Source organism: Rhinopithecus roxellana, chromosome 4, assembly GCF_007565055.1.
Source record: "Rhinopithecus roxellana isolate Shanxi Qingling chromosome 4, ASM756505v1, whole genome shotgun sequence".
NCBI lineage: Eukaryota > Metazoa > Chordata > Mammalia > Primates > Cercopithecidae > Rhinopithecus > Rhinopithecus roxellana.
In genome coordinates, this window is record NC_044552.1 from 90,583,703 (window position 1) to 90,601,050 (window position 17,348).

Consider the following 17,348-nt stretch of genomic DNA (forward strand, 5'->3'; position numbering starts at 1 on the left):
TCTTTTGGGTATATACCAAGGAGAAAACTGCTGGATTATATGGTAAGAATTGGTTTAGTTTTGTAAGAAAATACCAAACTGTCTCCCAAGTGACTGTATCATTTTGCATTCCACCAGCAATGAATGAGAGTTCTTGTTGATCCACATCCTCACCAGTATTTGGGTTGTCAATGTTCTGAATCTGGGCCATTCTCATAGATTTGCAGTGGTATCTCAATGTTTTAATTTGCATTTCCCTGATGGCATATGATGTGAAGTATCTTTTCATATGCTTATTTGACATCTGTACATCTTTGGTGAGATCTTCAGCCCATCTTTTCATCAGGTTGTTTTCTAATTGTTGAGGTTTGAGTTCATTGTGTAATTTGGATAAGCATCCTTTATTAGATATGTCTTTTATAAATATTTTCTTCCATTCTGTGGCTTGATTTTTCAGTCCCTTGACTGTTTTTCTCAGAGCAGAAATTTTTAATTTTAAATGAAGTCCAGCACATCAATTCTTCCTTTCATGACTTTGGCATCTTACCTAAAAAGTAATTGCCAAACCCAAAGTCATCTGGATTTTTCCATGTTATTTCAAGAGTTTTATAGTTTTGAATTTTACATTTATGTCTGTGATCCATTTTGAGTTAGTTTTTTGTTTTTGAAGAATGTGAGGTCTGGGTCTGGATTCATTCTCCATTATCTTTTATAGCTAATTAATCTCCAAGTATCTCTGAGAAACTATTAAAATGTGTTTCATTTCTGCCATTTCTTCTGTCACTGAAATACTCCCTGCTGTAAATCACGTCAGAAAATATGGAAAACACATCATAAAACATTATACACATAGACATCCTATTTTCATTCTCAACGGGGATTGAAATATCCTAAGACAGGCATTCGCTCAAATATGGATTCTATTGGAATTTCTGTCCTATGAACATTCTCTATTGTTCATTCTCTAAACGAAACAAGAGGAGTATTTCTTTGACTTATCTCTGATTTGAGAAAAAATAAAAAGATTTAAAGAGAGCAAGATAAAGTTGGGGGAGGATGAGAGGATTAGAGAAGAAATAGCCTTACACATATCATCACAATCTTGTCCCCATTTACAAGACCACAGGAGGTAGGCGTCAGTCCAGAGTATTCTTTGCTCATTTATAATCTAAGACAGATATCCAGAAAAATAGAGTAGCTTTGGAAATAATTGAGTCAGTATAATGGGCACCAAATTTATTATTTTTTCATTTTTTTTCCGAATTATGTTTTGTCAATTGGACTACAATGATTGTAAAGGGCATTTAATGATGGTTTTAATGAAGTATTGTGTCTGCAAGACAGTGGAAATCTTTCATATATTTACAGTATGTTTCCTGAATACCATCAACTGTCTTATTATCTTACATTCATCATTCAATGAATACTTATTAACCACCTACTTTGGGTCAGGCACTATGTGTGATACTGTATAAGCCAGTGATAAATAATACAGACAGGGATCTTAAGTCTGGTTAGGGAATGAGATAATAAGCATCTAAATATGTAAATAATTATGTAAGCACAAACTGAGGAGAATGCTAAATATCAAATTAGTAAAGAAGAATGGGTAGAAATAACTTTGAAGATATAGTATTGAAAGCATGATGGGAGTGATAAAAAGTCATGAGAGAAGGATTTACAGGGAGAACATTCCCACCAAAAAGAACAGTTTTGTGCTGCTCCTAAGACAGGATGTATGTAATGAACCAAAATGAAGTCAATTCAGCTTGAGCATAGTGAGAAGAGGAGAGAAGAGAGATTATATTACAGAGGTTGCCAGGGAGCTATAGATCCGGGGTCTTTAGGTTAGGGGGGTGATATGAGTATTACCCTAAGTACAAGGAGGAACCATGGAAGACTTTTAAATCATATCATAGCAACCCCAAAACTCAGGCAGAGTGGAAGGACTGATTTGAGGTAGAAGGAAGGACATCCTTGTATTCAGGGGAAAAGAAAGGGACCAGAGCCCTTTGCTATTTGTGGACTTGCTGATAGAATGCCTTTTGAAGCTCCCTTTGGATAGCTGCTACCTTTTTAAATCAATGAAATAAAGTCACCAGCTGGTATTGGGGAATATGAGGCGTAGTATAAGGAACCAAAAAAAAAAAAAAAAAAAAAAAAAAGAGGTGTAAATCACCAGAAAAAAACTATGAAAATTGGTGTTTCAACAAAAATGAAACGAAGAGTTCAATAAACTATTTTCTCCTACAGATGTTTTTCAGAAGAAAATGGTGTTAAATAGTACCTACATAAAATCCAGCATAAAGTAAATTATGTTTGTTCAAAATCAATTAAGGAATATATGGAGTATTTCTGTAAGTCTACACTGTAAGAACCAAGATACCTACAATCCTTACTTTCTTAGTCCAGAATCAGTATTTACCTTAAGGGACCATAGTGATAATAGAACTGTACTGCTGCCCTGTCTTCCTCATTTGAAAAGAATGCACTAACCCTAACTTTTTTCAGCATAAGTTTTTAAATTGCATGTATACAAAAACGTTATTCTGAAAGTTTTAACATACTTTTAAAATTATAATTCATAACATTTTAATAAATGTAGAGGTTTAGGTAATAAAATATAAAGTCTTTTCCCTCACCCCAAAGTCATTTTTATAGGGAAGCTAATATCATCTCTTTGGTAGGAAACCATTCACACTGTCTTCTTTGTTTACTGAAGCACGTACAAGTTTTTGTTGGCTTGTTTTTATTTTGATCTTATATTAAGGCAATCACACTAATCATTGTTTCTATAATATTTTTATCAATTAATGTGTGACTTTACAAGTCAATATGTATAGACCTGAATTATTTGTAATGACTGCATAGTATCCTATAATTTATATCTTTCATGTTTTGTTTAATCTTTGCCACTTTTATGGCAAATTAGGTTATTAATTAAAACAATGCTGCAAAAAATATCTTCAAGCCTATATCATTGCATACAGATGCATTCTTAACATCTGTTGGCATGAGGAAAGACTAAAAATGGAGGGCCTCATACCATGTCTAAATACTTAAAGTTATTAATCAAGTTAACAAGCTGTAAACAAAGTAGATTCTGTCTTCCTGCTTTGACAAACACACGCCCAGAATGATGTGGAAAGGCAGCTTGAAAATTTTAATCTCAGATGTCTTGGTTCCTGGCCATTTGCCTGCCACCAGCTCCACTTCTTGCTCTACCCTTGGGAAAGTCCTATAACACATGTGGTCTTGTGCTCACATGTGGACACTCCAGTCCTAGAGTTCACTCCATCTGCACTCTTCTCATAGACTTTCTTTCCACAAACACCCTCCAGTTGATTACTCCTTGGGCCTAGTGGTACTGGGAAAGGACAAATTAAAGAAAAGGTCCATTTACAACCTAAAAGCTGACTAGGATAACTTGACAGAAAATCCTTAGTCCAGGTAGATGGAATGTGATCCAGGGTGAGGTGAGGAATCACAGGGTCCAGGATCACTTGTTTCTTGACTGCAACAACTCTCTACCCAACAGGGAAAGGCAAGTAGGACTGGCCCCTTTGAAGAACAGGACCAGGAGCAGGGGTCCCTCTGACCTGAATCTAAGCACAATAGAGATTGTACAGTTAAGCATTAATTTTAGTAAGACAGATGCCTAGTAGTGGAATTGATGGCAAAAGGATACAGTCATTTCTATTTGGAAAAACCCTGTTTCATGCACCAAAAATTGCTAGCTATGTATATCCAACTGACGATGTGGAAGAGAGCTTTTTGTTTACACTCTCATAAAAATTATATGTCTGTATTTTAAGTTTTGCTGAACTAATGAATTAAAAATAATACTTCATCACTTGCATTCATATTGCTCTAAGTAGTGGTGAGCTTTATATTTAACTGTATATTTTTAGTGAAATGCCTGTTCATATTTATCTTAGTCTACTCAGATTGCTGTAACAAAACATCTTAGACTAAGTAATTTGTAAACAATGGAAATTTATTGCTCATAGTTTTGGAAACAGGGAAGTCCAAGATCAACACATTGATCCATGTCTGGTGAATGTTTACACTGTACTTCAAATATGGTGCTTTTTGCTGTGTCCTCACATGGTGGAAGGGACCAGAAGTCTCCCTCAAACCTCTTTTATAAACACACTAATCCCATTCACAAGGGCAGAGCTCCCGTGTCCTTATCACCTTTTAAAGGTCCTTTTAATATTATCACCTTGGGTATTGGGTATCAATGTATGAATCTGGAGAGGACACCAGCATTTAGAGCACAGCAATATTGTCTTTCTTAGGAGGATCACTATTTGTATGGTTTAGCCAATACTTTTCAATTGTTCACTTTAGATTCATTTCAGCTTTTATTTTCACTGATTTTGTTCTCCAAAATTACTTTAGGTGCATTATTTTTGGTATGTTTCTAGTTGCTTAAGGTGATCACTGATTTGCTTTCCATCCTTGTTTTCTTAATTAAAAGCTTTTAAAGCCATACATTTTATTCTAAGTGCAAGTTTAGCTATGTGACATTGGTGTCTATGCAAATTACTCATATTTTCATTAATATTTATATCATTTAAAATTTAATTTTCAGTTTATTTTTGGCCTAGGAATTTAATTTTAAAGGGGTTAATCTTTTCTAATTTTTAATCGTTCATTTTGAGATTAATTGAATTATTATAATCAGAGACTATGATTTATAGAAGTTCTACTTTTTGGAATCATCATGATGCTTTCTGTGACACAGTACGTGATCACATTTGGTAAATATTCTACTGGCAAAATAGTAAAAGTAGACTATGAATAGGAAATGTGTTGGTGCATGATATACCAAAAGTATTTTGAGTAGAAGAGTAGTATAAAGGATTGTTATTCCAAGGAAAGGCCACTGAAGATATAAATATAAAAATTTTGCTTATGACAGAAATATAAACTTTACAAGGATAGAAAAGGATGAGAACAAATACACTGAAACCAAAGCAGCATCTAAGATTGTAGCATGTAAATCCAGTCAGGGAAAAGGCCTGTAATCAATATACACAAACACACAGGGTTCAAGCATTAGAGGGATTGAGCTTAGGAATCAAGGATACTTCCAATTAAAAAAAAAAGTTAGATTTTAGAGTCAAGATACCCAGCTGTTAAAATACATAATAGAAGTCAGTGTAACTCCAAGCAGAAAGTCAGACTTGAATTTTAGTATCTGGAAGCTTCTTATATCTTCCCCACTTACAGCATAGTTGTTCTCAGAAGAGAGAGCAGAAATAACTTGATGCTATTCTCATTTCCTTGTTTGAAACTATTTTAACATTTTTATCTTTAAAAAGCACTGTTATGTATAGTTCTATTACAATATTTTTATATATTATTTCCCACATATGTGTAGCATAAGATTTGGTAGTGAGCTTGCTTAACAGCTGTTAATCTTGAATTGTACATTTAAATACATATATTTAAATATGAGAGAAGAAAATAAGTTTCAGGAAAAATTTTCAGTCCATATGCAAGAATCACCCATAAATAAAAATATCGAAGAACAGACTATAGCAACAAGACAGTACAAAGTACATAGCCTTAAGTCTAAACAGACCCAGACTTCAATATCATCTCTACCACTTTGCATGATTTTCTCTCTCTTGATATCTTCTGTGACTATTAGCTGACTGCAGGGGACCATCTGCTATAGCACAGATAATGAAAATATGCTAACTGCTAACTCTCCCTCCTCCATATATCACATTGCAAACTTGTTCAATTTCACACCTGTTAGTTGGTACTTTAAGTTCAATATACTAACATCTACTTAACCAATGGAGCTTATGAACAGCCTTCAGTAGTTCAGAGGTTTTCATTCTGCCCCACAATGCTGAAGAACCTAGGATTTTTCAGCTTCAACACTAATGGCATTTTGCTGAGGCTTTCTTGTGCCATACAGAATATTCAGTGCTATCTCTGGTTTTTATTACTTGAACGCCAGGACCATCCCACCTCTATTTACAACGACCAAAAATGTCTTCAGAAATTGTCAATTGACCACTGGGTGGTGCAATATCACCCATGGCTCAGAAGCACTGACTTAGAGAGATAACAGAAATGGCTATAAATTTTCCTCTACCAATGGAGAGGAAGTAACATACTCTGCCGTTGCATAATGGACAGTTTTGGGATATATTTATCATTTGGCTTATATATAATAAGTCTCACTCAGAAAAGACATATACTCTTTTTTTCCATGTATTTTTAATATAGGAGATTAAAACAAACCCTGAATTTAAGAAAGCATGGCAGGTCGGGCGCGGTGGCTCAAGCCTGTAATCCCAGCACTTTGGGAGGCCGAGACGGGCGGATCACGAGGTCAGGAGATCAAGACCATCCTGGCTAACACGGTGAAACCCCGTCTCTACTAAAAAATACAAAAAACTAGCCGAACGAGGTAGCGGCGCCTGTAGTCCCAGCTACCCGGGAGGCTGAGGCAGGAGAACGGCGTGAACCCGGGAGGCGGAGCTTGCAGTGAGCTGAGATCCGGCCACAGCACTCCAGCCCGGGTGACAGAGCGAGACTCCGTCTCAAAAAAAAAAAAAAAAAAAAAAAAAAAAAAAAGAAAGAAAGCAAGCATGGCAAACAGCCCAAATAAGTTAATTCCATCTATATTAATCATAGAACATCCAGAAACAAGTTTAACTGAACTTAAACAAGATTTTAATTTTATATGTTAATCTGTTAAAATTTATTGAAATTCTAATTGCAGAATTTAAGGAGAAATATTTTGACGCTTCGTTAGACAACTTGAGATATTTTTGACTATCATGTCACCATTGTAGGAAATTGCTACTGCACCTTCTCACCATTCCTGTTGGTGCAAATAATGAATGATCCATTGTGGCTCACTAAGAAAAAAATCATTATCCACAATGATACATACCTGGAGGAAATTTAGGAAGAAAATACAGCCAGGCCAATCCATTCATGATCCTAGCTAAATTTCCCCCAGTTTTTGACATTGCAGCTAATTTGGGAGTACAAACATCAATGAGAATAGACCCAACACAGTTCACTGATATTAAAAATTCAGCTAAAGGTGATGGAATTTCAATTATAAAAGGCAAATTGTGCTATGAGTTGGTATTTTAATAATTAGTAAATAAATTAATAGAAGTATTTTACAGTCTCTAATGAGTAAAACAGGTCTACAGCCATTAAAATTGGCCTAAAAACTCCAAGGAGTACCTTTTATTAGACAAATAAAGATTAAGTCAATTATATTGGGCAATAAAACGGAGGAGTCGAAAGAAATATAACAATTGATGGTTGTGGGTTAATGATATTCAGTATTGCATGTTGGAAATATTTTACACGAAACGATATTCCTGAAAATACGATTCAATCAAACAATCTTCTAAACAAACTCTTTCTCTAAAGTACTGAAGGTATTCAATATTCAGAGGTTTCTTTAAATGCATCTTAATCTTTAGATGGAACATGTTTCTCTCTCTCTCTCTCTCTCTCTTCCCCTCCCTCCCTCCCCCCCTCCCTTTCCCCTCCTATGCTGTTACTACTTTTAAGTTAGAAGTTTTAAATGTAAACTTTAATCAAAATGAAATTTTCTAATATATTACTTGCTAATGCAGTTCTTTCTAAAAAGCTCAATTTCTTGAGACAATACAGAGATCTCAGATGCATGATAAAATGACATTTGAAGGATTGCTGATATATTTTAGAAAATAAACTAAAGGAAGAAAATGTCAAATACATATCAGGACAAAGAAAAATATATCAGTATTAAATGTAAGTGAAACAGAAGAAATAAAAATGCTATTTAGAGTGTCAATAAGAAAGTATGGAAGCAATATAAAGTCCAGTAGTGATTTTCTACCAGCAAATGAAGACATATTTGTGACTGTTATTACGCTGAGTGATATTCCATCATATAATATATTTCTACAAGTGCCACATTTGTTGGTATTTCCTAGACCTAATATATATCCTAAAATCAGAAAGTTAGGCTGATAGCATGAAGACTGAGAGATTAGGAAGAGACAGGTAGAAATGAAAACAGAATAAATCAAAGGCCAGTGAAATTGTATGACATAATATTCTGTTAAAAACATGTTTTAGTCTACTGAATAAAAAATTAAAACTGGGAAAGATAATAGAGTGATGATGTTTCTATGTCCCCTAAATGAAGGAGAATAATTTCTAAACACAACTATAAGTTGCCAAACATTTATAATTAATAAAAAGTTACTTAAATGTGAGAAAGTTTCCACGAAAGGGATACTAAATCATTCAAATTAACTCTATCAATGGAAACAACAAAAAAGATAAAATATTTTCATTTTAAAACTCACACTAGCATTTAAGACCTGAAAATTAAACAATTTGAACTAATTGAAGAACTATTAATGTCATACTAGAAGAGCTGGAAAATTCCACAAACTATTAAAATTAATTCAAGCATATAGAAATATGACTAGATACAAAATAAATATTAAAATAAATATTTCTGCATAACAGTAATAAATAGAAAAATATTTTTAAAAGATAATAAAGTTGTATCCAAAATGTAAAGTATATATAAACAAAACAAATTCGTAACACTGTTACATTTAAATCTTCTCTTCTAGACTTTCTATCGCTTCTGTAACAAACACCCTATTAGAAGTAGTGGAAGATGTTTTTGCTTTCTAAATTGTTCCCACAAGTTAAACTGCTTTGACATGAATTTTGAGATCATATAAACTTTTGTTAAAATTAAAAATTAAGATAACTCATTTATTTAATTAATTCATGTATTTCTTCAATATACATTTACTGAATAGTTCTGACTGGATTGGCTCCCTGATAGAATTCATATAATAAGTCTGTAAACAGAGACTTGTTGTATTGTCATTACTGATTACAGAAAACCTCATTAAGGCACTATACCAGGTTCCAACTGGTAAAATGGTTCTCAATTTGAGCTGTCTGCTTCCTAACTCTGGAATCCAGATTTCATCTGTAAGGAAGTGTCCACCTGCAAGAAATGGAACTTCTACCTCAACTCAGGTTAAATAAAATTTATTTTGTCACATAATAAGTTCAGAGAGAGGATTGTCTTCATGCTTGCTTAAGATGTTCCACTTTGTCATCAATAACTCAGGTTCTTTCCATCTCTAATGTACCATAAACAGGATCAATTCCATGGTATACCTGATTGACATTATGATCTTAGAACGGCTTCTATAATCAAAAAGGCCAAATCATCCTTGCTTAAGTCCAAAGTAAACAGAGTGTCAGAGATTGATTGATTGACTGATTGATTCCAACTTTTGTGAACCTGAATTATGAGCAATCCTCTCTCCTTGTGTCCTTTTTCCTTTTCTTTCTTCTTCTTCCTTTTTTCTTCCATTTATCCTAGCTTTATTTTCCTTTCTTCCATCTTTTTTCACTCCCTTCTTTTTTCCTGTCATTCTTTCCATTTTTTTTCTCTCTCTCATTCTTCAACCATAATTTTTTTACTATCTACCATAGGTCTGTCATTGTTCTTATTCCTAGAAATGCAACAGTGCACAAAAATCCTGCTCTCATGTAGCTTGCATCTAGGGCAGTCAAGCTACTCCCACACCTAAACAGATCACTGACCAGAAGAATTGGGTGACAATGGTTAGAAACTAATCAGTTGGAATGAAATGGATAATAGGGAGACTACCATACTGGCCCAATACACCTCAAAAAATATTGTTGGAACTTCTTATAGGCATCAAATCTTAAAGCATCTCAGAGTCTGTCACAGGAGAAAATCATACCATGTCCTGTTTCTAAATACTTGGCTCATTTTCTGCTTCCCACACACAAAAATTTACTCAATGATATGCATTACATAGTCATTACCAGACAGATTTGTTTATTTTATGTTACAATATGCTGTTAGTAAAATTTAAGCTCATTTTCTGTGGTCGTCTTTTAAAAATTCCAGACCTAGCATTTATCTTGTTTTATTATGTAATAATAATTTAATCCTTTAATCATAGACTATACCATGTACTATAATGGTAATTTTAAGTGCCTATTTCATTAAAATTTTATGTTGCACACCAGACCTATAAGTTCTTGCTGCTACAGCAAATCGTTTCATAACTTTATCTAATAACAATGTCTGGTGGTGATTTTCAATTAAATTGAGTCACTCATAATGTATCAGGGTAAATGGATCTGAGCCAAGTCTTGCTGCTTCGATTCCACATGTAATGTGCCTTCATGATCATGCCACAGCAGGGTTTTGCCTCAGTTCCCACCTCATCATAAATCCCACTGGAGTAAAGCAATATGCAAATATGCCAGAACTAAAGTGTAAAGTTTTTTTAAGGATAGAATATTTTATTTCTTTCGTGTGCATAGAGCACTAATATAGTGGTCTGTGCCCAATACTCATGGACTAAAACTGGAATGCAATAAAGATTCATTCATGCTATGATCAATTATAGTCATATTTTAGGGACCACTTGGTGAAGGTTGAGAGTGTTGGAAGGATTCCAAAAGCATCAGTGGTATAGTGCACTCACTCCTTTGTTGCCATTTGCTGTCACTGTTATATCATATCTGAAGTTATGATGTAAGAGGATAGAATGTGTATGGTTAATATCATTCTATCTCTAAAATAGTGCCATGTAATGAGTTCTTAATATGTGTACTTAACTCATTTCATCCTTACAAGAATGCTAGGAGACAAATATTATTAACCCCATTTTACAAATAAGAGGCCTGAAGCTCACAGAAATTAAGAAATGTGTCTAGGGTGCTACATTATTTCCCAGCCCAGAATTCAGTTAAGAACATCAGAACCAAGGCAACACACTGATTTATTTCAAAAAATCCCTATGTTAAAGGACCAAGAGTTTACCTTAACAAGAAAATGAAAGTCTCCTTTGAAAAAGAAAATCGTCACAACAATAATTCAACTTTTGTGAACCTGAAAGCTAACAAATATAACAAAATCAGTAATTTCAGGATAAATGTAAAATTCAGTCCTTTAACGAGGTAGTTAATATTTTGAGTTTGACATATTTCTGAATGTTTTTCAACTTAATTCCATTTATACTCATTAATTTTTTATTAAAAAAATATTTATATAGAGTAGCAATTACCTTTCCTAAAAGTATTATGTGGAAAGAGAGTTTATCTATCTTTAAAACTGGTGAATGAGAGGTAGGATTTGCACTGGATAGTTTCCATGGGTCCTTCCAATTCTCACTATTCTAATATAAGCTGTAGAACTCCAACATACCTAGGTGGTGTAGGAGTTTGGAATGGATAAATTCTAAATATCTTCTAACAGAAAATCATATGATTATGTAAGAAATAAGCCTTACTATAATTAACAAAAATGTCAAAAGTCAAATCTAGAAAAGCAATTACTCTATCTTCCAGAGGTAAGAAGGTAATACAAAAAAGAAAACTTGAAAAATTAAGAGAATGCAGATGCAGCCAAAAATGTGAGATTTGGAACATAGCACTTCACTTAAAAAGAATAAAGTTAATTTCTTAAGAAATACATAATGTCAAACTCACCTTGCATAACTACTATACTGCATTATATTCTCTAAATAATTGTTTTTATATTAACCATTTACAGAAGGTGAATAAACATAACATTGTTTCAAAGAAGCTTCCCAGAAGACCCACTGCAGCAACTATTCTTGTTATTGTCATTCATCTTTTAAAAAATACTGATGTATGTGTAGGTAGACCTGCCACAGGACAGATAAGCTTATTATAGCAGCCATTTTCTGTTCTTATTGATTGGATGTCCATTCTAATTTCTAGACTCTCATGCCATACAGGTTGTTCAATATGTTAAATATTCCTGTATACCTGTACTACTATAATGTATTTTTTTGCAGCAAGTCTAATAAAAACTTAAATTCATCACTTAATATAAATCAGACATAAAAATTGGTAATAAAATCAACAATCTAAATTGTTAAGAGCTTTCAAAATTTAAAGACCACTTGCATTGTCAGTTTTATTTCAGTCTGCATTGACCAGATAATTCAAATCACAACCTTTAGACTACATAATTTTGGTACTATCAGGCATAGATCAAGTATTAGGTCTTCTTAGGCTGCTGTAACAAAATACCGCAGGCTAGGTGATTTAAACAACATACATTTATCTTTTACAGTTCTAGAGCCTGGAAGTTCCCCATCAAGGTCTGGTGGAGTTTAATTTCTGGTGAGGGTTCTTTTCCTGGCTGGCAGATGGTCACCATGCTTCAGTCCACATATAGTCTTTTCTCTGAGCATGGGCAGAGATAGAGAAGAGAGAGAGCAATCTTCTTTTCTTAGTATTAGGCCACTAACCTTCTTAGGACCCCACTCCTATAACCTAATTTTAATTGACTCCTGAATAACCTATCTGCAAATATAATCACATTGGGAGTTAGGGCATCAACATGTAAATTTTGGAGTGATACAATTCAGTAGATCAATAGACTCTATTCCATTGTTTTTTTATTTTATTTTTTATTTATTTTTTTGAGATGGAGTCTCGCTTTGTCACCCAGGCTGGAGTGCAGTGGCACAATCTCGGCTCACTGCAATCTCTGTCTCCTGGGTTCAAGCAATCCTCCTACCTCAGCCTCCCAAGTAGCTGGGATTAGAGGTGCCTGCCACCACGCTCAGCTAATTTTTGCATTTTTAGTAGAGACAGGTTTCAACATGTTGGCCAAGCTGTTCTCAAACTCCTGACCTCAGGTGATCCACCTGCCTTGGCCGTCCAAAGTGCTGGGATTATAGGCGTGAGCCACCATGCCCGGCCGACTCTATTCTATTATTCTAAGTTCAAACTCAGAGGTGAAACCAAAAGGGTTTTGTGGACACAATTTTATTAACTTTGTTAAGTCGATGTAAAAGACTCCATATGCAGAGCATAATCAAAATCTATCAAGTAGTTGATCTCATGTAAAAAATAAAATTATTAGTTTACACAGGTAAGATGACTAAGTTTTGAGAAATGAGGACTTGGTAACTACAGAATCTATTAAAATAATTAGAAAAAGGATAAAAATGCACACTCAATTTCTGTGGATTACTATATCAAGTTTAATAATTATTCTATAATTTTATGAAATAATTAGCCCTCCAATGTGGATTCATAGAGAACAGTATGTGGAAATATACTGCATTCTAGTACATAAGAAATACCTGGATAAAGTAATAATTTAACAATCTGGGAATTTATAACAGATATTTAGCCATTTTAACAAGCAGATAAAGACTGGTCCTATATCTTATTAGTAGAAATGCCATAAAACAGAAACAAATGAGTATATCTTTCTAGCAGTTACTAAAAAAAAATGTACAAAATAAGTATAATGTAAAACTGCTCACTTTAGTAACTGAATAATTTCTCATAAACTCATTGGGCACTCTGCTACTATAATCTCACTTTTTCTTTTTGTTTTTAGATCTATAGGTTTGGTGACGTTATGGGAGGAACAGAAATACATTTGGGATCATTTCATAATTTTATTGTATAGTTTTATATTTTTGGGGACTGCATATGAAGATTATTTGAGAACTGGGTCATTAATGATTGTGAACTATTCAAAGTACAGATCTAAGCAGAAGTAACTGGTACAAGGCAGGGAGAGGCTAGGCATTTATACTCACACTCTGATGGAATATTAACAGTCAGCACTGTAATGTATGTGCTTTTTGCTTTTGACAAGGGTAACTGGGAAAGTCTTGTAACAATTTAGGGGATACCTAGATTTAATATGAGTATGGAATTGGATCACAGCAGGGCATACTCCTGCTCGAGAATTGGGGCTTTTAAGAGCACACACAGTAAATTCTTACTATCCAGAAGAACCGGGTCGCGGTAGCTCACGCCTGTAATCCCAGCACTTTGGGAGGCTGAAGCGGGTAGATCACAGGGTCAGGAGATTGAGACCATCCTGGCTAACATGGTGAAACCCCGTCTCTACTAAAAATACAAAAAATTAGCTGGGCGTGGTGGTGGGTGCCTGTAGTCCCAGCTACTTGGGAGGCTGAAGCAGGAGAATGGCATGAATCCGGGAGGCGGAGCTTGCAGTGAGTCGAGATGGCACCACTGTACTACAGCCTGGGTGACAGAGCGAGATTCCGTCGAAAGAGAGAAAGAGGAGAGAAAGAGGAGAAGAAGAGAGAGAGAGAGAGGAGAGAGAGGAGAGGGAGGGAGAGGAGGGAGGGAGGGGAGGGAGGAGGGAGGAGGAAGGAGGAAGCAGGAAGGAATGAAGCAAGTGAATGGGTAGGAAGTACCAGTGCAGTACGCCAACAAGGCCCTTCCCTCTCGCTCCCTCCCTCACTCCTCCCTCCACATCCCTGCACTCCCCCCATGCCCGCACCACGCCTCCCTCCCCCCGCACACCACACCAAACTCCCACGCCTCCCTCCCTCCCTCACTCCCTCCCCTCCCTCCCTCCCTCCCTCACGCCCGCACCATCAATCAACAGTGTATTTCCTTTCCATCCTGAGAGTTCAATTTATGTTTTGGAGTCCAGAGTCACAGCTACTGTAGTGGAAAAGCTAGACAGAGCTAACATTTTTTTGTTCACTAGAACATTTCAATTTCAGTAACAAATTATTACAATGAATGAGATCAATGAGGCATGTATTATTAAAAGATAGTATACACCAAAATTTTCAAACATAAATGAAATCATAACAGGAAGGCTTACTCATGGAGAAAACAAGAAATGATGTTGCAAATTAAATTAAATTCTTAAGCACAATGTCATAAACAAAGGCAAAGAGAAAGTTTTTGAGAAGTAATATATTATAAAATATTTCTCTTTCAGTAGGAAACTTATTCTCTGGACATCATGGATTTCTCCTGCCTCTGAAAACAGACCTACACCTCCACATAGCCATCAAAGAGAAGGACCCTCTCATGATCCTGTAGGTATGTCACCATGAACCCAAGAGTCTTACTATTCAAGCAGCTACACACAGAGTTCATACTATCTCTCAGGAAACTGACCTCTTTGCTCTCAGTTGTTGTGGTCCCAGTCCACAAATAATCACCTCGTCACTTTTACTCACTCAAATACTCCCATCCCCTTGTTTTTCTCCCATGAGCACTAACATCTTACCACTAATAACTCAGTCCAAATTTTCCCACTCATCACATTCTTGCCTAGTTTTCTCTACAACTTTTCTCCCTTTAACCCTTACCAATAGCCTCCATTCTCAGTGTTCTGGATCCTATTCCTTCACCTCTTTTAATAAGTGCTTCTTTTTCTGTAAGTGGTCTTTATTTCTCTTTACTTCTTTAAATTCACTGAATTTAGGACTTGATGATCCATGAACCTACTACCCTGTCTCCTAAAGCTTACTCCATTTGGTAAGCCAATATTACTGCTGCAGACTATTAATCTATTGTCTGCCATTCTCCTACGTTTTGGTAATCATTTTATCTGTCTACAATCCCACAGATGTATTTCCGTCTTCTTAGCTGCGTTCAGTACCCAACTCATGGATATCATTGCAAAGTTCTCTGCCATCTTCATAGCAATTTCAACAAACATATCAACATTCCCCAGACTTCTTCACTGCCTCCAGTTCCTAAATATCAGCACTGCTTAAGTCAGCAATTACTTATCCTATATGCACGTTTAAAATTTTAATTTTCATCATCAAGATCAACCTCTTCAGCCTAGCTAAAGTCTTTCATTATCTGACTACCATTCTTACCAATAGTAACAGGGCTAGTAAGATTTGCAAAGATCACATTAGAAATTACGCATGTCCAGAAATGCCTGGCAACCTACTCCAAAGGACTTTTCAGAAGTCTATCTGAATAATAAATTAAAAGAGTTCCTGGAAACAATTTGAGAAATTACTCAAAAGGAAGAATCGATGCCCACAATCTTGTCTAAGATAATGTATCAACTTGGAAGAAAAGTGATGATTTTTAATAACTTTGAGTTCCTGAGCTCCAACTCCATGGATTTGGGACTGATTCTGGTTATGGCAAAGATGTAGCAAAAGATATATTCTAAATATCCAGAGAAGGAAAAGCTGAAATTACTGGAACACAATAGACCCATCTAAATACATGATATCAGCTATGTAGTTATTGAACAAACTTTCCAGTTTTATACATTGTACAACAGTAAAACTTCCCTTGTGTGGAGAATACCACTGCCATATACACTCTATATTCCTGCTATCCCCAACACAATATTGTTTGCAGATGTTACTGGGAGGAGAAGCTGTAGTGTAAAAAAAAATTCAAGAAGAATTTCTTCTTGACATATTGAGAATATGACTCACAAATTCTCCTACAGTTCTGGAAGTCTGAAGTCTAAAATGTCTTAGGGATCTAAAATCAAGGTGTCAAAATCTCAGTTCCCTCTGAAGACTCCAGGTAACAATCTGTTCCTTCCTTCCTCCACTTCGGTGTCTGCTGATACTACTTAGCTGTGGCCACATTACTTTAATTGCTGCTTCAGTCACCACAGTGCCTCTACTTTTCTGCTATTAAATCTACTTCCGCCTCCCTCTTCTAAGGACACTTGTGATTGTATGTATGGCCTACCCAGATAATCCAGTATAAACTCTCCTTCTCAAGATGCTTAATTTAATCACAACCACAAAGTCAATCTTGCCATACAAAGTAACATTCACAGCTTCCAGAGATTAGGATGTGGTTGTCTTTGGAGGCCATTTTTCAGCTAACCACAATGTAAGTGCCAAAGCACACCATGGTCTTTCCACAGGAATCATTGGGAAATATTAAACAACACTAGTCACAATTGCAGTAGGAGCAAAGCTGAAGAGGCAGCTTTCTCATAATGTTGGCATTATGGGGCATCATCAGGCACTTATTGGCAGGTGGGCTGGGGGCAGTGGCATTCACAGTGTGTCTGGCAATCCATATGATGGTTTTCCTGTGTAATCTAGAGTGTTGTAGTAAACATGGGGTTAACAATTGTATTTTGTTCAGTTTTCTTTGTTCTGGAGTCTGATAATTACATGCCCTACACCCCCAAGGCTCAATTTCTGAAAACCCCCTTCTTACATTTCTTCTCCCTTCCTGAAACTCCTTCCTTTTTGGTCCTGTACCTTTTTCAGTGCTAGCTATTCAAATGTACAATATTCCCTTGATGGTTCTCTACTTTCCCCTCATATGCTTATCTCATCTCCTCCTTCTCTACATGTCTTAGCTTTTTGAATCATAATCATATAGTTAGGCATTTCTTGGAAGTTTTATTTTTTGCTTGTTTTAAAAATTACAGTTCTCTTTCTGCAGAATAGAGTAGAATACTGTACACACAAGAGAATACTAAGCAAATACCATATAATTCATTGATTCAAATTCCTTATTTGGTTAACTGCAGAAAC